Here is a 22,823-nt window from a genome sequence, read left to right on the forward strand (position 1 = left end):
GGTGGCACTCAGAATCTTTTCCTACCTATTTCCCCTCATTCCTTCCTATGCAGAAAAAGCTAAAAACAGCATTTTCTAGACTTCCTTGCAGCTGAATTTCTGGATGAAAAAACTAGTCACTACCAATTAAATATACTTCTCTGAGATTTGGAAAGCATAAATGGAACAGAGGCTATCTTCCAGCTGCTTTAGCTGTTTTCTGCTAGTTAGTAAAAATGTGGAAATGTCTGCAGCTCTGAGGCTGTTGAAGGCAGTTGTGGCAAAGTGGTGGCTACTTTGAGTGGACCGGCTCAGTTATAGGCTTGGAGTCATTCCTGGAAACCATCACATCTCTAACACTTAAATTGTTCTGAAGACCCTGATTCCTTCCATTTTGATATAATGGTGTCTGGTTTCTGTCTAAATAAAATCCTGGCTGATTCCATTTTTGATTATTGTGAGTGTCAAAGTATACACCATGTAAAACATTCTTACAGCCCTTAGGACATAATTAGCTCAATATATATTAGATGATATTATTTTTATTGACAATCCTCAGCTCTCAAAGATGTTCAAACAAGAAAATGATACTGTCATTGAGCTAGTTCTGTGGTTCATTTATTCATTTCTTCAACAAACCTCTGCTACATATTTGACAGTATTCTAGGTGCTTAAAGGAGAAGGCAACGGCACCCCACTCCAGTACTCTTGCCTGGAAAATCCCATGGGCAGAGGAGCCTGGTAGGCTGCAGTCCATGGGGGTCGCTAAGAGTCGGACACGACTGAGCAACTTCACTTTCACTTTTCACTTTCATGCATTGGAGAAGGAAATGGCAACTCACTCCAGTGTTCTTGCCTGGAGAATCCCAGGCACGGGGGAGCCTGGTGGGCTGCCGTCTATGGGGTCGCACAGAGTCGGACACGACTGAAGTGACTTAGCAGTAGCAGTAGCAGTAGGTGCTTAAAGGAAACAAGAGAATTAGAAAAGGCTAGATGGCTGTCCAAACTTTTTCACTAAATTATGGAAAAAAAAAATTCTCCAGGATAAAACTCTTGATAATTTTATTTGTCTGACCTACTCATGCTGACTATTCAGTATCTCCTTTTGGAGTTTCATAACTTGAATTCAGTTGCTCTGCCAACACAAAAAGATATCTATGATCCCTGCTAAATCTACTGAACTTGCTTTGTATGAAGTTAGTGTATGTTTCTCTAACGATCTTTATCAAATGGGTATTTCCAACTGCAATGCATGTCAGGGATAGAAAAAGGAATATCTTCAAAGCCAAATGATTTCTCACTAAACTACTAAATGTTCAACTTGGCACCATTAAGTTTACTCATGATGGGACTTCCCAATTAGAAAATGTGTTTACAGGTTGGTGAGAGACATATTTAGCGTTTAATTGGAATTGATGATAGTACAGTAGTTGGTAAGTTTAATGAAGCCAACTGGTCATTTAGATGACTCTATCATTAGTTATACAGGCTGATAAAATCCTTATTTAAAAGGAGTATTCTGCATCATTAATTACAGAACAGAAATTTTCATTTCATGTGGATAGATGTGAAACATATTGAAGAAATTCAGGAATTCATTATACCAAATGGCAACTTTGGGTATACTGGTGGGGATGGCAATTAAAATGTGCCACACATGTATAAAAGTTACTGAAATAATAGTGTAGCTATTCTATATCTTTTCAGGATGATTACCTGATTATTTTAGTGAGTGAAAAATAAATACCCTGGAAAATAGAAACAGTAGAAATGTCCATTCATAAATGATTACTGCAGGACAAATTGTAACTTCCCAATTATCAAAAGTGTAACTTTTTATACTATTAATTAAAGTTAATAACCCTACTGGTAAGCATTTACTTAGAGCATAGCATAAATGATTAAATGTGTACAATGCTGTACGTTTCAGAAAGCACTTTCGTGTGCTTCATCACGTTTACTTTTTATAAAAGTTCTGAAATTATACTAATAAGGAAAATTTCTTTCAAACAGTTTTAGTGACTTGCCCAAATCGAAGATAATAGAGTACCAACTTTAAATATGAGCAGTAGAAACTAATGTCTGATTGGTGACCAGAGCTCTGAGATGATTTTCATAACAGTGCTGTCACAGATGAATATTACTCTAAGTGTTAGTCATGGTAGTGGTGGTGGATTTGGTGGTGGTAATAGTGGTTTTAGTAGCAGCAGCAGTAGTAAGCAACAAGAAGTAGCGGTAGTGTTTCAAATGGACCGCTGTCTCCCATATGTACTGTGAGAATAATCTGTAACAGAAGTGAAATTTAAAAACATTTATGTGCATTAAATCTCCCAGTTGACATAAACACATGGCTATTTATACCTTCTAAATATATCAATATTATCTTTTAGTCGATCATTTCTATAGAGCCTCAGGTTCAGTATTGTAAAATTTTATTTTCTTATAAGATAAATGATAGGTCACATATACGATGGTGTTGAACTAAAAATGACATAATATTAAAATTATACACCCGAGAGGATCCAAATTTGATATATAATGGTTACTTCAGTGTTCACGAATGACTTTGTGTAGCAAAATGTATAAAGGAAACTGGCAATCACGATGAACATGTATCAGCATAGAGAAAAATGAGTGGGCATATTAAATAAATTAACTCCTCATTAAAATTTTTAATAATTTGACATATAAACAATGACACACTAATTTGAAAGCTTGATTTGAATACTAGCAAATTACTACCTCATAGCTGTCAATGATTTTGAACTTAGATCTTAGAACTTTCTCAAAATAAGAAAGTCACCAATAATCAAATGTAACTTACTTTAACCAAAGGAAATCAAAATACTCTCAAAAGGTAGCTCACCTCTCTTTTTCTTTACAGACTTGCTTCTTTCTTCTCCTTACAGCCAGGCACTTTCTACTTCTCCTTGCAGATAAAGCGTCAGATCCTGACTTTATTTCAGGTGACTTTAAGTAGTCTGGTCAAATGAACTGGACTCACTCAATCCCAATTTCAAATTCCTAAGAGAACAATAATAGTCTAGGTGAATTCTGGTGCCTATTCTTAGTGCAACAAAAGGATCGCATATAAACATGCAAGTGTAAATCATATCTATTATTATAGGTGAGGGAGCAGTTCTCATAGCAATAGGCATATTCTCCAAGAGGTGATTGGAGAAGGAAATGGCAACCCAGCCAAGGATTCTTGCCTGGAAAATCTCATAAACAGAGGAGCCTAGCAGGCTACAGTCCATGGAGTCACAAAGAATTGGACACGATTGAGCATACACAAGAGATGATTAACATCAAGTAATTTTGAAATGACTACTTAAACTATCTGAAACTCAAATTCTTCTAAAAATGTAAAATGATGATTACAATACATTGTCCAAAAGGGCTATTTCAAGATACAGTGTCTGGTATATGAAGGGTGCTTTAAAAATAGCAGCTGTTGTAGATGGCAGTGATGTAATGTATTACTGGGAAGAACCGTGTGGTGCTCATCTCTGTATTCCTCCCTAGGATTTACCACAGTGTCTTGTACATAGTTGGTTCTTAACAATTTTTCACTAAACTGTTCAAATTATATGCTTTAGCAAGGTCAGAAAACCAGGTAGCATCTTCTTGATATATGTATATAACAGTCAGCCTGTGATTCTGACTTCAAGAACCACAACCTTCGTTGCAGACTTTTAACTCTGTAGGCAAAAAAAGAGTACTTGTGAATCAACTAACTTCATAGATTAAATTCAAAAGCCTTATGATTCTGACAAAGGGCAACTTTCCCTATGTCTGACATATTTTTGATTCTAGATATATATTTGTCCTCAGCAGGATACAAACAGAGCATCATGGAAAAGTGCTTTATTTTCAAAGACCACAATAGAAATGAAATGCATTTTGAAAAATCAGATATATGTCTACTTGGCAGCAACAGTTATGCCTATAATCATAAATATATCAAATGCCTCATTTGTTCTTGCATGGTTTCAGAGATTACTTTCAAATGTGCTCACAGAGTACTCGCTCAGCGTTGTCACGTGTTATAAAAATAGATGTTATTTACATGAACAGCATTCTTCATGAGGTTTGGAAATTTTTGTTTTTGGTTTTCTTTTTTCCCTTCTTTAAAAGCAGATAGTGAATTAGACAAAAGTAGGAGGACATGACTCTCTATGTAATACAAATATGCATATATTAGTATGTACATATATGTATTTTGAGTGCATTAATGAATAAAACTTTATATATACATTCATTTGTTGTTTAGTCACAAAATCATGTCTGACTCTTTTACAACTCCATGGTCTATAGCCCACCAGGCACCTCTGTCCATGGGATTTCCCAGGTAAGAATACTGGAGTGGGTTGCCATTTCTTTCTCAAGGGGATCTTCCTGACCCAGGGATTGAGCCTGCATCTCCTGAACTGCAGGCAGATTCTTTACCACTGAGTCACCAGGGAAGCCCATTCATTCATTAAGCATCCTCTTATTATAGGTCAAAGTTTTGGTTCCAGATATTCAGTAGTGAACAAGCAGATAAAAATCTCTACCTTCCTGGAGTTATATTATTAATGACAAGTCAGAAAATAAACACGATAAAAAAGGCAAAATATCTTATTTTGCATGTTTCAAAGGAGATGCATGATTCCAAGGAGATGATGCATGATTCCAAGGAGAAAAATTGAATCAAGGAAGGAGGAATATGTAAAGTGGGTGAATTTTAGAGAAGGTATCAAGGAAATCTCACTGAGTGAGTTTTACTACTTACATATATATAGACCTTACTTTAAGAAAAAAAAGGCTTTTTTTCTAATTTCAGAGGGAATTTATGTTGAACATTTAAAAAAAATAAAAACAATGGACATGTAATATGAAAATTTCCTTTAATTCATAGTATATGTGCATTTAATATGAAAGTTTTCTTTAATACACATTATATATGCATACACATTTATTGTCTCCCTCCACATAATATCATCCTGTATATATTTCTCAATAACTTTCTTTTTCCTTCATCAATACTGTTGACATAAATTCTCATTAATTTTATTTAACTGGCCAGGTGATTTTAACAAAAACTGACAGCAGAGTTTGAAAATACGAAGCTATTTTCATAGCACTAAATAAAAAGCAATAGCCTACATATACATCTTTAAAATGTCACTTTGAGTTCATGACATTAACTTTAACTTTAGTATAAACCTTTTAATTTATAAAGCATGATTTTAGCTTGTCTGCCTTCACAAACTTCCTAAATAATGTAGTTTATTTTGGATGATAGATTATGGGACGCTAGTTCATCTGCCCAAAGCTTGACATTTTAAATCATATGTTTTCATTTTTTAGAAATCAAGTAAGTTTGAAATCATTTCATGGTGTATAGTGTAATTTCTTGTTGGTGTTTTTTTTTTTTAATAAGTGGTCTCATCTTCATTTATAATATGTTTAAGCCTAGGTTTTAAAAAGCATCATTGTTGATGAATCTTATATCTAAAAGTTTAACTAGGAACTAACATTTTCGGAAAGAAATAAAACTATGAATAAACATTTTGATTATGATTTTTGTGATCAACTCTAATGATTTGCTGGTTGAAGCCAAAAAATGCACCTTCAATAGAATCATTTACATCAGTAAATGGTCACTTATTTCAGTATATTGGGATTGAGTTTTTTGGCAGAAATTCAGAACATATTAAGATGCCTCCATTAAGGGGGAGGTAAACAAGACACACTGCCTCATAATAGCTAACGAATTGTTCTTTATAATCAAGATAAGTGCTATAGGACTATAATAATTACTTCCTTTCTCTGTTCCTTCCTGTTGTTAAAATTACTCTGCTCTTTTTTTCCCAACTAATTGATTTAGTGGTTCTATTTGATACCTTCTTATAATTGGAGATTTGAAGTCCATGAATCACATCCTTGGTTGAGCCCTGTCCTTCTTCAAATAGGTATCTCCTTAACAATAGCTGCCAATGGACTCAATGCAAGTTGTTAGTCCATTTAGCACTATTAAAAAAAATTGTGGCAGGCTTTGTAAAGATACTTTTATTTGCAGAGTAAATAACCCATTGGTAAGTATTGAGGCACTGAAAATTTTTCTTTGATAAACTGTTTCTTTGATGAAACATTAAAAAGCAACTAAAAAAAAAGAGGCTATTTTTATTCCCTGTTTACACTTAGACATATTGAACCAAAATAGATTTTGACTCAAATAATATGAACCTAAACAGCTATTTGAGATTATGGCAATGGATGTTTATTAAATTTTTGTCTAGAAAAAAGTTTAATTGAACAAAATATGATTATTCATATTTATATAAACAGCATTTGTTTATGTAAGTAGCAAGGTTAGCAGAAAGTAATTTAAGTTTAGAGTTGTAAGGTTGTTACATTACTCATTTTTTTTTTCTTTTTGGTACATTTTCATTCCATTTTGGTCTTACTATCATATCTGTTAACAGTACAGCATTCGGTTGGTAGTGGACCATTATTTAAATAATGAAGAGGATATATCTTCAGAAATTAAGTTACCTCACATAGATAACTGTGGAATAATTTTTTTACCATTTTGATAATATCTATTTCTTGCCTTTAAAATTTTGCAACTAAAAGTAATTTGTGATGGAACAGTGGTAAATCTTAGTATGATAATTATAATAAAAGCAGTTAACCATTTGATTAAAAACCAACTGAATCATTTTGGTTTTAAGTAATTATCATAATCAATGTTCAATGACATATCCACAATTTGCAGATCCAAAGGGCTTAAGTGACATTCTGGTTGGAAGTTGAAGCCTAAGGAATTTATCTAAAATCTACCATTGTCTAGTAACAACTATTTTTTACTAAGCAGATATATTTAATGGGATGATTTTTGAAAGTAGTTAATGGTGATAGAGTTGGACAAAGTCCCTCACCCCAGCTGCTTCTAGCAATCATTTTTTTAGAGTCTGAATGATGCCAACTACTGAACAGCCTAACGCCATCAAATCCTGGTGGGTAGTTTGCTAGATGCTGAGTGGACATAAAATAAAGGAGACAAAAAGCTGCCCTTCAAATACCACAACCATATATGTTGACCGTTGGATGACAGTAGGTATATAAGCAAATAATTCCATGAAGATGTGATAGGTGCTAAAGAAAAGGAGAGCTAAACTCAACTTAGAGATCCAGAGAAGCCCTTCTGAGTAAAACAATGCTTTGACTAAATCCCAGAGAAGACTTGAAAGATATTCTAAGAAGAAGGAAAAGTTCAGGCACATTTGAGCTATGAAACAGCATGGCCTGTAATAGCGTCAGGCTCCTCTGTCCATGGGATTCTCCAGGCAAGAATACTAGAGTGGGTTGCCATTCCCTTCTCCAGGTGATCTTTCCAACCCAGAGATTAAACCCAAGTCTCCCACATTGCAGGCAGACTCTTTACCAACTGAGCCACTAAGGAAGTCCATATAAAAAAAAAAAACAAGTTAATTCTAAAACCTGCATGTTACTGGATTCCAAAAGAGAGAGGAAAAATGTCTAGAACTATTGATGTAAGTAGGTACCGGCTCATATATGGCCTTATCATGTCCAACTAAGATAATAAATATACTCTGGGAAGCAGGATATTTTGGAAGCTTTAACCTGAAGTGTGATAGTCTGATTTCTCATTTCCAAGCATGACTATACTGGTGGATGGCATCTTCATATTCCATGCAAGTCTGTTGCATAAGGAGAGTTAAGAGAACTGTCAGGGATAAAGTGCCATTTGGAGAGATTTTCCTGGTAAAGTGATGATAAGCATATCAGTATTGGTAGTATTGAGAAAAAGCCTGAGAGTGAAGCACAGCAGAAAATGAGGAACTGAATTATGCAGTTTCAGTATGAGGCACCTGTGGGAACCAAGTGACTATATATGGTGGGAAAGAAGTTTCAGACTCAAAAGTTTCACAGTCCAGCCTGGTGACGTAACCTTGGGATTCATCAGTGAATATATAGTAATAAAGATGTTGTGAGTCGTGGAATCACGTGTGCAAATGTGAAGAGAGAGAAAAAGAGCAGACAAGAATAGACATTTATGGAATAAGCTCTCTTGTTTGGACTACAGGTCAACACAGGGAGGCCTACAAAAGAGGAGGAGAATAAATACAACAAAAATCCTGGTAGGTAGGTAATTTTATCCTGATTTTTTTTCAGGTGAAGACTCTGAGCCTTAGAAAAGGGCAACTCGCTCAAAATATTATAGCTAGGAATTGTCTGAGTCAAGATTTCATCCCTAGAATGTTTGTCTCCAAAATGTGCCATTTCCCTGTATTGTGAAGCCATCATGCCAAACTATAATGTTCTTAAGGATCAAAATTATGTCTTCCACTTCCAAAATATCCCCATAATATAAATATAAAATACACAATTTAAAGAAATACTTGAATTCATTCCACAAAAATCATAATGGATTAAGATAACTGTCCTTTGCTGTAATTTTAACCATATGTATCCTTCAATTATGCTGCTTTAGTGCTCAGTTTTTTAGTATTAGCATTTTGATATTGATAATAAAGTTTAAAAATTGATGTCCTATGCAAATGATTAAATATATACTCTACCGGTGACTCATTCTTTCAAAACAAAAATTTTTATTACAAAATTATACAAAATTCACAGTTCCATTCAGTCGTGTCCAACTCTTTGTGACCCCATGGACTGCAGCATGCCAGGCCTCCCTGTCCATCACCAACTCCTGGAACATGCTCAAACTCATGTCCATTGAGTCAGTGATGCCATCCAACCATCTCATTCTCTGTCGTCCCCTTTTCTTCCTGCTTTCAATCTTTCCCAGCATCAGAGTCTTTTCTAATGAGTTAGTTCTTTGCATCAGGTGGTGAAAGTATTGGAGTTTCAGCTTCAGCATCAGTCTTTCCAATGAAAATTCAGGACTGATTTCCTTTAGGACTAACTGGTTTGATCTCCTTGCTGTCCAAGGGACACTCAAGAGTCTTTTGCAACACCACAGTTCAAAAACATTAGTTCTTAAGCACTCAGCTTTCTTTATAGTCCAACTCTCACATCCATACATGACAACTGGAAAAACCATAGCTTTGACTAGACAGACCTTTGTTGGTAAATTAGTCTCTGCTTTTTAATATGCTATCTAGTTGGTCATAGATTTTCTTCCAAGAAGCAAGCATCTTTTAATTTCAAGGCTGCAGCGACCATCTTCAGTGATTTTGAAGCCCAAGAAAATAAAGTCTGTCACTGTTTCCATTGTTCCCCCATCTATTTGCCATGAAGTGATGGAACTTTAATTTTTTGGGCTCCAAAATTGTTGCAGATGGTGACTACAGCCATGAAATTAAAAGATGCTCACTCCTTGGAAGAAAAGCTATGACCAATCTAGACAGCATATTAAAAAGCAGAGACATTACTTTGCTGATTAAAATGCCTGCTTTTCCTTCCTCTTTATTTATTCCAGGTTCAAAAGGAGACAATTCCAGTTGTTTAGTTTTTTATGTAGAGGAGACAGTGGTCAGATAACTTATCACAAAGGTAAAAAAAAAAGATTGAGCAGATATTTGTAAATCAAACAAAACAGCAGAAGCTAAGTGCATGTTTGGGGATGGGAAGAAGACATGGTGGGTGAGTTGCTAAGGCAGTGGGAAAGCATACAGGCAAGGGCCTAAGAATGAACCAGTATGGTTATTTGCAAACTGCAAGCTGCTTGCTGTAGAAAGAACAGCAAATAAGTGGCAGGGAGTGGTAGGATACTTAGTTGGAGAAATAATTAGGAAACATTTTAAACTTGAAAACCCTGCTGTGGAATTTGGAATTTAGGGGTTATGGAATCCATGAACGTTTTTAAGTAGAGTAGTGATACACTCACATTTTATTTGTGCTTCAGAAAGGTCACTGAAACTGTAGTTTGAAAATAGATTCAAGAGCTTCTGTTGTTCTCAAATACTGACAACTTCATAGGCTCCCTCTCTAATAAAAAGGCCCTCTATATTTCCAAAAAGTAACTGTTCACTAACCAAAGTCCAATTACCTGTGCTCTCCAAATAGAAAATGACCTTGAAAAATTTTTGATGAAGCCTGCAAGCTGAGAAAGACTACCACTACAGCAAAAAAGTTTTATGGTAGATTCAGTCCATCTATGTTTAAAATCATATTTGATGGCTAAAGTCAATTAAAAATTTTATCACATCTGTGATAACTGCAGAATCGGATTCAGTCTCAAGCAGTAAGTAGGAAGGAACCAGGTCAAATTCCACAATTTTATACCTGATAATGGAGTACGTGTGTGCATACTCAGTTAACATGTTGTAACCCCATGGACTGTAGCCCACCAGGCTCCTCTGTCCATGGGGTTTTCCCAGGCAAGAATACTAGAGCAGGTTGTCATTTCCCATGCCAGGGGATCTTCCCAACCCAGGGATCAAACCAAAGTCTCCTGCATTGCAGGTGGATTCTATACAGCTGAGTCATCAGTGAAGTCAATAATGGAGAAAATTCCATTAGTAATTGTGCAAGTTGACTAAAAATAATGACCAAATTAAAGATATTATAGTGCTCAGGTAGATTATGAATTTTAACACATAAAATAAAAATCTTAATATATAACAATTTTGATACAAAGAATAGAACTAAAGCTCTTGTTTTTATTGCTACTATGTATATTGTTGTTCTCAAAAAATAAGACTTATATTTTATGTTAGGATAAACTCCAATGCATGGATTTTTTTTTTACTCTGCAAGTTCTTATTATTCCAACACCCACATATTCACATCAGATCATCTAAGCAAGGAATAAAAAACTTAAGTACAGCTAAAGACTACTTTGTAGTTCAGGAGAGAGGGCCTAAAGTTTATAGGGGTAGATATGAAAGAGCATTGCATAAGGATTCAGGTTATAAAATGTGAAATTAAAAAAAAAAAGGTTAAGAAGACATAAGGTAAAATAAAGATCTGGATATATGAGTTTCAGGCAAATGTAAGCAAAAGCAGTAAACTCTTTTTACATAATTATTACAGTTAGAAACAGATACTTTGGATGCATATTACCAGGAGTATGCTCTACTTAGTCCATTTATAAAATAACAGGAGAGATGAGAAAGCATGTAACATAGGAACACATATATAGGGAAAATGAAAAATTTACCCTGCCATAGGTAGCAATCCATAATGGAAAAATTGACTAGTAAATGCTTGTGTATCTGAGACCACTTTGAGATATGGCCTCATTTTCTATTTCATAATGAATTAACTTTTCCGATCCAATTAGAAATTTTCTTCTTCAGTCAATATTTAATTTTCTTTCTCTCATATTTTCCAAAGCATGGGGGTTTTCTCTCTCCTCTTCATTTAGGATTAAGACTCTGATATGCTTTTCCAGCTGAATAAGCAAAATGCATAAATCTAGACAGTCACTAAGCAAGAGCACAGGTCTCTCTAAGGACTCATGGGCACACTCCTTCAGCTGTTTAATCACTGTTATCATTTTATATGGGTCAATGAAGAGAACAACTTATAAGGTCATTTCTATAGTTTTCCAAACAGCTAAAAATAGGGCCTTAGAAAATTCTGTCATTTAGTTGCTGATTCCTATGCTTGTTTAACAGGACTCAGACCCCTTCATGTCTGAAAAGAAATTTTGGAAACTCTGAGCAGTTTTCATTATATCACTATCTCGCTGATTGCTTCTTGAAAATATGTTATATCTTAAGAGTTAGTAGCCCAGTCATGTCCAACTCTTTGCAACCCCCTGGACTGTAGGCTGTCACGCTCCTCTGTCCATGGGATTCTCCAGGCAAGAATACTGGAGTGGGTTGAAATGCCCTCTTCCAGGGGATCCTCCTGACCCAGGGATCAAATCCAGGTCTCTTATAATTCCTGCATTGGCAGGTGGGTTCTTTATCCGTAGCATCACATGGGAAGCCCATAACTTAAGTTAATTGCTATCAAAAAATATTAAGGCATCTTTCAGTGTGAATTAAATTAAGGTTTGGAATGATGATTTATACAGATCTACCCTCTTACCCACTCCATTTTCCTCAGTATGGGTCCTCAAAATGGCCCATGAAAGAGTTTAAGATTAGTTTACCTCAGACATTAACCAAGCCAGACTGTCCAAATAATTTTAAGAACAAATAGAATTTACCTGTGTGACCATTAATCATTTCTGTGAATTAAAATGCTTCTATTTAGTATGTCCAAGTTTTAATTTATATTTCATGAATAGCTATTAATATCATGCCAAGAAAATCCAAGATTAATATATATAAATTGTTTGTGTATACATGTATAATTTCCCACATGAGGACCAAATAACTATAATAATGTTAAGCCATAGGCATTTTTCCTTTATTCCACAAAAATTATTATTTGAGCAGCACTCTGACAGAATTGCTATGAATACGGGCATATTCTACATCTAAACCTTCCCATGTGGTTGCCATGAGCCACATAGGCTACTGTGCCCCAGAAGTGTAGTTGGTGCATCTCAGGGACTGAATTTTAATTTAATGCACCTTTAAACACTCTATATTTAAATCTATTAATAAATAATAGCCAGATATGGCTACCATAGTGGACAGAGCAGATCTATGACAGTAAGAAACAGCTACTATATGCACATTTTTATTGGGAAAAAACAAGTACAATTTTTTAAGTACATTATGAAAGGTATAATATTAGACACAGAATGATTAATGGAACATAGAAAATCTCTAACTCAGATTAGAAAGTATGGGGGACTTCCCTGATGGTCCAGAGGTCTGTTTGCAGGGAAACAGGGTTCCCCTGGGGTTCATCCTGGCCAGGGAACTGGATCACACATGCCTCAGCTGAGACCCTGCAGCCAGATAAGTAAACAAATAAATTTTTTCTTAAAAAAAAAAAAAAGGAATGATAAGACATCGAGAAACACTTTCTAAAGAAAATAAAAGTAGTTGTCTTGAAGGATAAGCAGGAGTTAGAACCAACTAAATCCTTTTCTGCCCTTGCAAAGAAGACAATTGATAATAATAGTGGTCATACTAATTTTCAAAAATAGATTCTTCTGTTGTATCTGGTTGCCTGTGTTTCTTTCTGTCCAGTCTTACACTTCTGTAGGCAAGAAAACAATCAGAGTTCTCACAAGCAAACTTTAAAGAATATCCTCTAATGTATCCTCTTGTATTCAAAAAAGTACAAGTGAGAAATCTAGACTTTGGTTATCTACTTTTTCTACATAATATTTGAAGAAATGTGCTACTGCCAGCAATATATAATTATCTACATTTAATGTCCAGAGGAAGAAAATTATTCATTGTTTCTTTTGGCTCTGACCATGTTACTTTAAAAACAAGTCTAACTAAATATTCCTAGTGGGATTTGAAGGAAATATTCAGAAGGCGGTATCACATTCCTACTTATGACGGTAAGCAATAGTTCCTTATTGTCCTCCCCTTGTTCTTACTTCCTGTTGTGTCCCACCTGAAAGTGAAAGTGAAGTTGTTCAGTCGTGTCCAACTCTTTGCAATCCCGTGGACTGTAGCCCACCAGGCTCCTCTGTCCATGGGATTTTCCAGGCAAGAATACTGGAGTGGGGTGCCATATCCTTCTCCAGGAGATCTTCGCCACCCAGGGATCGAACCCAGGTCTCCCACATTGCAGGCAGATGCTATACCGTCTGAGCCACCAGGGAATCCCTGAATCCCACCTGAATGTGACCTCAAACTTATATTTTTAGCCTTACTATCCATCCAATGGACGTTTAAGCTGAATCCCTCTAATTTCAGCTCTCCATTCAGTGCTGAGGTTTTATTTGCTCTATTGCCCCTTCTGCTCTTGACTCCTTGGGGTTAATGCACTTGCCTTCTCTTTCTGCACTCTAGAAGCAAGACCTCTGTGCCATTAGGATGACTGACCCTTAGATTAATTAATCAGTCTTAACGTGATTTTACAGTTTTCAGAGATATCTTTTAGTAACTACTCAAAGATACCATTTATAGCACTGTCTACATTTTCTGAGCTTTTGAAAGGATTTAATTTTAAATGAGAATCACACAAATGACAGTATGGGATATTGCCTGAGTATTCATCTTTCTGCCCTATGAGAACACCAGATACACAAATTAAAGAGAGTCACGAATCCCCTGATGCTCCTCCCATCAAATTGGATAGGCTTTGTGACTGCTTTGACTGATGGAATATATTGGAAGTTTTTCTGTGCCAGTTTCTGCTCCAGGCCTGCAGAGACTGGCAGCTTCCACTTCGTGTTTCTTGGAAGACTCAGTCTTGGAAGTCAGCCACCATGCTGTAAGAAAGCCACAGCTGCCTCCTGGAGAGGACTAACCTGGCTAAGCTCCCAGCCAGCAATCAGAACCAACTCGCTCTTCCATGTTAGAAGGTTCCTCAACCCCTAAATCTAACTTACAATATGAAATCCTGGATCCTGTTTTGAAACCCGATACCGTATTGGGATACAAAATTTGGGTTTGGGGAGGTGAATGTATTTTGCATATGGGTGCAATGTAAATAATTTTTGGACAAAAGGCTAACTGTGACAGACTAAAGATGATCATACATTCTTTGCATTTCTCCCACAATTAACAGTTATAGTCTGCACCCACTTTTCTTGAGTCTGTGTGCTCTATGACTACTTTCAGTATGACAGAAGTGACACGTTAAGAGACAGGACACCTCCACTTCCTGTCTCTAGGAACACTCACTCCTGGATGCTGGTTATTATGCCGCGAGGAAGCTGAGCAAGCCCTTGGGGAGATCCACATGAGGAAGAGTTGAGGCCCAAACCAACAGCCCCAGCTCAGCTTCTAGGCATCAGCTAGTACAAATGTATCAGAAATGTGAATAGATCTCCCAGCCCTACTGAGTCACCACAGGTGATAGCATGTAAAACAGAAGTGTGCACAACACAGAGCCCATCCTGCCTGCTTCATCCACAAAGTCACGAGCAAATTAAAATCCACACTTCAAGCCACTAAGTTTTGGCATTGTTTATTTCATGAAAGTAGACAATCGTTTGCTGTTCAGTCGTTCAGTCATGTCCGACTCTTTTTGTGACCCCGTTGACTGTAGCACACCAGGCTTCCTGTCCTTCACTATCTGCCTGAGTTTGCACAAACTCATATCCATAGCGTCGATGATGCTATCCAACCATCTCATCCTCTGTCATCCCCTTAATCTCCTGCCTTCAATCTTTCCCAGCATCAGTGTCTTTTCCAATGAGTCGGCTCTTCGCATCAGGTAGCAAATGTATTGGAAAACTGGAACCCCAGAATATCCTCACAGTAGAGTGTTTCTGTTCTCTCCATGTGGAATTATCTTCACACAAATCTTGCAGGGTTGCTTCATGTTGAGAATTTGGTATTCACTTAAGTGCAATAATATAAGACATGAATCCCCATCTTAGGTGTTCTTATTCTCTCAAATCCATCACATATATACTTTCAATGTTTATTTCTATAAGTGTTTATTATCTGTATCTATCTAATCTCACTCAAAGTAGAATACTGGTTACATAAAGAAATCTGTTTCTTAGTTCTTTGTTATATCTGCTGCACACAAACCATTGTCTCAATACATATTAACTGAATAAATGACAATTTCTGTTCCACTAACTTGACTACTGAAGAGAATCTGATTATGTAGTAATAGAAGAAAAGAATACTAGAAGTAAATGAGTTCATTCTTTATATCCTCAAATGCTTTTCTTATTGTCTCTCAAATATAGATCCACCAAATTAAGAAACTAGATTCTAACTGAATTATATTTCAATAACTGGTCTATAACAATGATACTTTACACTTACAAGCCAAACATCTAGATAGTTATAATGCTGGTTTAGTTGTCACAAACCAAAGAACCTGAGTTGGCCTGCTTAAATGTGTAGTGATTAACTGGAAATATCAAAATCCATAGTTCACCCTAAGGAAGTGCCCAGTATGTGGCTTCAGTTGTATTTTGAGTATTTCTCATGATTGTCTTTGCTTTGCATGGGAGCTGGTCTCACATACAACATTTTGAGTTAGATGATAATTTTACACACATACAAACACACATTCTTCCACTCTTTTCTACATGATTCAAGGAACTTTCTGTCCACTACACTTATTCAGAAACATCTATAATCATATGTCATCCTTTTGTGATGTACAGCTTTAATTAGGGGAACATAAATGGTTATACTCTGTTTCAAGCAAAAAAAAAAAAAATCTAATTTTCAGACAGTAAATTATACATGTGGAATCCAAAGGATATAGTCCTTAATCTCTTTTCTTCCCCTTCAGTTCACTTCAGTTCACTCAGTTGTGTTTGACTCTTTGTGACCCCATGGACTGCAACACATCAGACCTCCCTGTCCATCACCAACTCCCAGAGTTTACTCACACTCATGTCCATTGAGTTGGCGATGCCATCCAACCACCCCATCCTCTGTCATCCCCTTCTCCTCCCGCCTTCAATCTTTCCCAGCATCAGGGTCTTTTCCAATGAGTCAGCTGTTTGCATCAGGTGGCCAACGTATTGGAGCTTCAGCTTCAGCATAAGTCCTTCCAGTGAATATTTAGGACTTATTTCCTTTAGGATTGACTGGTTTGATCTCCTTGCAGTCCAAGAGACTCTCAAGAGTCTTCTCCAACACCACAGTTCAAAAGCATCAATTCTTCACTGCTCAGCTTTCTTAATGGTCCAACTCTCACAACCATACATGACCACTGGAATTCTTGCCCTTAGTGTCCTGTATGTCTTTACCAAACCCTTATTGAATGGATGTCAAAAGCTTTCATCTGCATTCCCTTCACCCTTTTCTTCTACAAAATCTTCTAAAATATCAGTTGATAAGAAATAAATATTGAAGTTCTAATAGTGCCTTCAGGAAGACTAGCTTTCAGGATTTTAGGTGAGGTGGCAGACCAGAGTGTGGGTGAGCCTCCCAAAGATCCAGTGAATGTGTGATGTAGCACTCTCAGACCACCCAAGTGAATGCCCGGAAATGGTTAATGTTTTTTCCTAATTTTATTTTTAAACTTTACATAATTGTATTAGTTTTGCCAAATATCAAAATGAATCCGTAACACAAATTACCCATGGTTCAGTTAATACTGTCTAACTTTTTCTCCTAAAACAAGGATTTGTGTGTGTGTGCATTAGTAGCAGTAACAGTAATAGTAGTTCCTCAAGAAAATTTCCACTAAAATTTGGCTTGCAAAAGGACTACTGTGTCAGGTCTTCTATCCCTGATTGCATAAATATAAAGAGGGAGGTCTCTTGGTAATTGAGCTATTAGAACAATCATTACAAAACTGCTAAATCGTGAGAAAACATGACCCTGAAAATTAGATCATGAGAGGCAGGATACTCCTGTGAGCGCTTGCCATGCATTTTAAATGTGCCTGAGCACTGCTTTCCAAATGCATTAGTTTTGTGGTATCTGTTAAAACACTTATTAAAAACTATTTACAATTTGCTTGTTTGGATTTTCCTCTATTATCTGTGAGTTCATTTCCTTTTAAAATGTCAAGGGACCCACGTTATTACCTACCAGGGCCCTTGAAAGAACCAAGGTAATCACACGCGTATTCCCCAGCTTCTACTCTCAGACACTTTGGAATCCTGTCATCCAAGTCATCATGGTGCTAATACATTCCCAAGCACTGAAGACTCAGAGGAGCACGATGCTTCAGTGTGTTTATAGAATACATTTCATGTAGACAAGCATGAAAGGAACAGTTTGCATAATCATCTGCCAAGAAGAATCCATCTGTCAGAAGAGTGAGAGCTGGTATTGAACAAGTTCACATTAAAAAACAAAATCTCAATTTCCATTCTATGCACTTCAGTTCCTTAAGCCTAATTATCAGTGTGCATATAAATGGGGAAAATACTTCTTCCTGGTTACAGTTCAAAATTCTGGTCTTGGCAAGAGACAACAATAGATGCTCACTTCACTGGGGGCTGTACCATGCAGCTGAGAGCATCAGGGCTGGAAATGTCAGGCCAAATTCTGTTGTTGTTGCCAATGTGAAGCTTTACTTTACTGCTTGTGGCAAATGTGGTATGTGTGAACAACAGAAATATTGTCTCATTCCTTAGTGTTAACTAATCCTGAATAGGCTCCAAAGAAAAAGCACAGCCCCATTCCCCTGAATAGCATTTGTTTTTGTAGATTTTTTTAAATCTGATAATCTTCTCAAAGTTCTGCCTAGTTTACTATGGCAGAGACACCAGTCTTCAGAGAAAAACAAGGAAAAGGGCAAAGACACATTTTAAAGACTGTCAGTTCAGTTCAGTTCAGTTGCTCAGTCGTGTCCAACTCTTTGCGACCCCATGAATCGCAGCACGCCAGGCCTCCCTGTCCATCACCAACTCCTGGAGTTTACCCAAACTCATGTCTATCGATGCCATCCATCCATCTCATCCTCTGTCGTCCCCTTCTCCTCCTGCCCTCAATCCCTCCAAGCATGTAATATGATCCAAATATTAGGCAAAAAATGTAAAAAGAAAATTCAATTACTTGCTTCACAAAGTATTCTTTACTTAAACATTACTCATACATATTCTTTAAAAACTGTCTTCTTTCAATATTTAATGTGATCTTAATCACAAGCAGCTTAAAACAAATAAGAAAGAAAGAGGTAAGTCTGCACTTTCTGATAAACTGAAAAATTATCAAGCTGAAAAATATTTTTAAAGTATAATATTTGAAAAATATTTAAGTGCTACTGCATAAGTTCCAATTAAATTGTCAAAAACATCTTAAAATTGCAAGAGAAATTTATAATTTGTAGATTATAAAGTCTCCATTCATTTATTTACAGATACTACTGGGGACCTGTTTTGTACTGGCCAGTGATCTAGGATTAGAAATTGTAGCAGTAAACAAAACTGAGAATTGGTGGAATGACTTAAATTTTTAATGGCTGTCTCCCTACTTTTCTTCTGACTTCCTGTATCTGACTCAAATCTCAACCACCTGGGTAAAGGGTCATGCTGCTTCTTACCCTCGCCTCATGTATCATTTTAACAGCAGAGTAGGGGTATGAACTAGAATAGAACAGTCTGTCCTCTCTTTTTCTTCATACTTCACTGGACACCAGACTCTATCCAGCAGCATTTTCACAAAAGTTAAATATGCTCGCTAGTAAGTAGAGTACAGATCACTTTTTCAGGGCCACTCAGAGGCCAGCTCTTTTCCTTAGGTCCAGTGTACCAAGTTCACTGATGCTCGTGTGTGTTAGTCGCTAAGTCCTGTCCAACTCTGCAACCCCATGGACTGTAGCCCACCAGCCTCCTCTGTCCATGGAATTCTCCATGCAAGAATACTGAAGTGGGTTGCCATTTCTTTCTCCACAGGATCTTCCCAACCCAGGGATTTAACCCAGGTCTCTTGTATGGCAGGCAGATTCTTTACCATCTGAGCTACCAAGGAAGCCTTCTCTCCTGCAAATGACCTCCTGGACATATACCGATTTACCCAGGGCAGGGCCTCAATGCATTGTCTCTTTAGACTCTTGAAAACGAATCAATGCATTTTAAGGAATGTCTGATATTTCTCCTGGAGAAGGTGATGGCACCCCACTCCAGTACTCTTGCCTGGAAAATCCCATGGATGGAGGAGCCTGGAAAGCTGCAGTCCATGGGGTTGCTAAGAGTTGGACACGACTGAGCGACTTCACTTTCACTTTTCACCTTCATGCATTGGAGAAGGAAATGGCAACCCACTCCAGTACTCTTGCCTGGAGAATCCCAGGGACAGGGGAGCCTGGTGGGCTGCTGTCTATGGGGTCACACAGAGTTGGACATGACTGAAGCGACTTAGCAGCAGCAGCAGATATTTCTCCTATCTTCCAATACTAGGACTATGGGGATTCTAACAGAAGAGAGCTTTCATACTTTTAAAATAGTTTTTAAAATCCCATCTAAAGAGAAAGATCCTAGCTAAATTGTTTGACAATACTTCCCAACCACAGTTTAACATTTCTTTTGAGTGCTGTATGTCTTTACTACTTTAAAACATGGTGGCAGTAGTTCAGTGATGAAAATAAGAAAGATAGTGGTAAGCTGTGAGTGCTGGGCATTCTTCTAAGCACTATATGTGTGTGTGTGCTCAGTCGTGCCTGACTCTTTGACATTCCATGGACTGCACCCCACCAGGCTCCTCTGTCCTTGGAATTTCCCACACAAGAATATTGGATTTGGCTGCCATTTCCTACTCCAGGGGATCTACCTGACATAGGGATTGAACCTGCATCTCCCACATTGGCAGGTGGATTCTTAACTACTGACTCCCCTGGAAATTAGTCACAAGCTTAAAAACTAGATAAAGAGCAGCAACAAGTCATTTAATCATTCATCCTCCTAACGCATATTTACACAAGAGGGAACTGAGGTACAAAGAAGCTAAAGTTGCTGATGGTCAAATAATTAATAAAAGAAGAAAGTGAAAGTTGCTCAGTCATGTCCGATTGTTTGCAAACCCATGGCCTGTAGCCTGCCAGGCTCCTCTGTCCACGGGATTCTCCAGGCCAGAATACTGGAGTGGGTTGCCATTTCCTTCTCCAGCAGATCTTCTGACCCAGGAATTGAACATGGGTCTCTAGCATTGCAGGCATATTCTTTATTAGCTGAGCTACCAGGGAAGCCCCTAAAAAAGGAAGAAAGAAAGAAAGAAAGTGAAGTCGCTCAGTCAGGTCCAACTTTTTGTGACCCCATGGACACCAAGCTCCTCTGTCCATGGGATTTTCTAGGCAAGAGTACTGGAGTGGGTTGCCATTTCCTTGTCCAGGGAACTTTCTGACCCAGGGATCGAACCCAGGTCTCCCACATTGTAGACAGACATTTTACTGTCTGAGCCACCAGGGAAGTCATGAAAGGAAAACCTGGATTTAAATATAGGTAATTGGGCCTTCGCCTGTGGCTCAGCTGGTAAAGAATCTGCCAGCAATGCGGGAGACCTGGGTTCGATCCCTGGGTTGGGAAGATCCCCTAGAAAAGGGAAAGGCTACCCACTCCAGTATTCTGGCCTGGAGAATTCCATGGACCACAGTCCACTGGGTCGCAGAGTTAGACAGGACTGAGCAACTTTCACTTTCACTTTCAATTGTGTTCCAGAGCTTTTCCTGACCACTTTGCTCTATTAAATCCAACTTAAGTCAGAAATCTGGGAACTTTAAGATGTGAGTTTTGGCTTCCACAGCTCTAATTATGTTCCTTTCAATTGAGTCATGTGGCCCTCACAAAACAGATTTCTTCTCTTTAACATGTTTCATATATTTTCCTGAAATTGACTCAAATGTGTCTTATTTGCCACATTCTGTAAACATTGATCTTTGAATCATTATTTTTCTTCATGGATAGAATTTTACAGAAAGTCTAAAAAATAAAGAAAAAATTGAAATTTTAATACTATTCCCCAAGATTATTAAAAATAATAATAATAATTCTTTTAAAGGTAGAGGGATCTAAGTTTATGTGCTGATATTTCACTTTATAAAATAAGGACACCTGTTCAATAACCCCTTGTTTATTTATTTTATTTTGGGTCATGCTGGGTCTTTGTTGCTGCTTGGGGTTTTCTCTAGTTGTGCTGCACGGGGGCTACTCTTCTCACTGAGGTGACTTCTCTTGTTACAGAGCACGGGTTCTAGGGCATGTGGGCTTCAGTAGTTGGGTCATGTGTGGCACGTGGGCTCCCAGGCTCTAGAACAGAGGCTCAGTAGTTGTGGTGTGCGGGCTTAGTAGCTCCGCAGCATGTGGGATCTTCCTAAACCAGGAAGTGAACCCGTGTCTCCTGCATTGGCAGGTGGAATCTTTACCACTGAGCATCAGGGAAGCCCTCAACAACCTTTAAATAAAAAATGATGTGTACAAGACACGGAACTAAATTTATAATAAAAAAAAATTCACAGGACCTTCAGTATTATCAAACTCAGTTGTTTTCTGGGTAGAAAACTATTTAGTTTTGTTTTTTTTTTTTTTTCATTTCATGTACTTAACTAAGCATGCTAAGGTAAATCTATATTTTCCATTTTCTTTTATAAACCCCAAGAAATCCTGTATCATCTTATCTGTGCATAAGGACTTTGTTGTTGTTGTTTAGTCACTAAGCGGTGTCCCAACTCTTTTGTGACCCCATAGACTGTAGCCTGCTAGGCTCCTCTGTCCGTGGGATTTCTCAGGCAAGAATACTGGGGTGGGATGCCATTTCCTTCTCCAGGGGCTCTTCCCGACCCAGGGATCAAACCCACATCTCCTGCGCTGTCAGGAGGATACTTTGTCACTGAACCACATGGGAAGCCCCCATCAGGACTTAGATAATCTAAAAACCTATGTTCTCTGCATGAACTAGAATCTATGATATATGGGTCAGAAATTGGGCTCACGTGGATCTATAGAAAATTCATCTGCTGGTGCAGTTTCAGTTAAAAAAAAAAAAGTGGCATGTATATTATTTCAACTGTATGGAAATGTTCTATACAGAATTGTAGCTAAAGCAAGGTTTTCCATAAAATTCAGTATGCCTGCTTGAATGTCATGCCATGTCAACAACCCAAGCATCAAATAAATGCCCAAGATATCACTGTTCTATCTATCTCACATAGGATTTCCTTCCCACCATGCATGACTCCTTCTGAATTCCATTTCTCTCTGTAAATATTTGATCTGCTCTTATAAGAATTGATATAACATTTGTGCCCAGATATTAGTTATAATTAATGACTCAATTATCTTTTGCATTATGTAGAATACAATTTCATTTTAGCAGTGATATAATGAAATAGGAGCTTTAATCTAAGAAATAAGGCTTATAAACAAACATATATAAATCACTAATCAACAGTAGATATTATAAACCTCATGG

The 22,823-nt window shown here is 37.3% G+C and overlaps 1 long non-coding RNA gene across 2 annotated transcripts in view; it reads right to left on the bottom strand.

Annotated features, from left to right (window-relative positions):
* Positions 1-504: 504 nt before the first annotated feature.
* Positions 505-22,823, bottom strand: part of LOC133251709 (uncharacterized) — a 198,056-nt gene continuing 175,737 nt past the window's right edge. Inside the window, exons 3-4 of one of the 2 annotated variants that reach the window (XR_009737750.1) lie at positions 2,846-3,003; positions 505-939 (exon numbers count right to left, since the gene is read on the bottom strand). This is a non-coding gene — a long non-coding RNA (uncharacterized LOC133251709). Of the gene's footprint in view, positions 2,264-2,845; positions 3,004-22,823 lie in introns of both variants that reach the window. The other variant, XR_009737752.1, reaches the window with a different exon arrangement.

The sequence above is a fragment of the Bos javanicus genome, chromosome 7 (assembly GCF_032452875.1).
Source record: "Bos javanicus breed banteng chromosome 7, ARS-OSU_banteng_1.0, whole genome shotgun sequence".
NCBI lineage: Eukaryota > Metazoa > Chordata > Mammalia > Artiodactyla > Bovidae > Bos > Bos javanicus.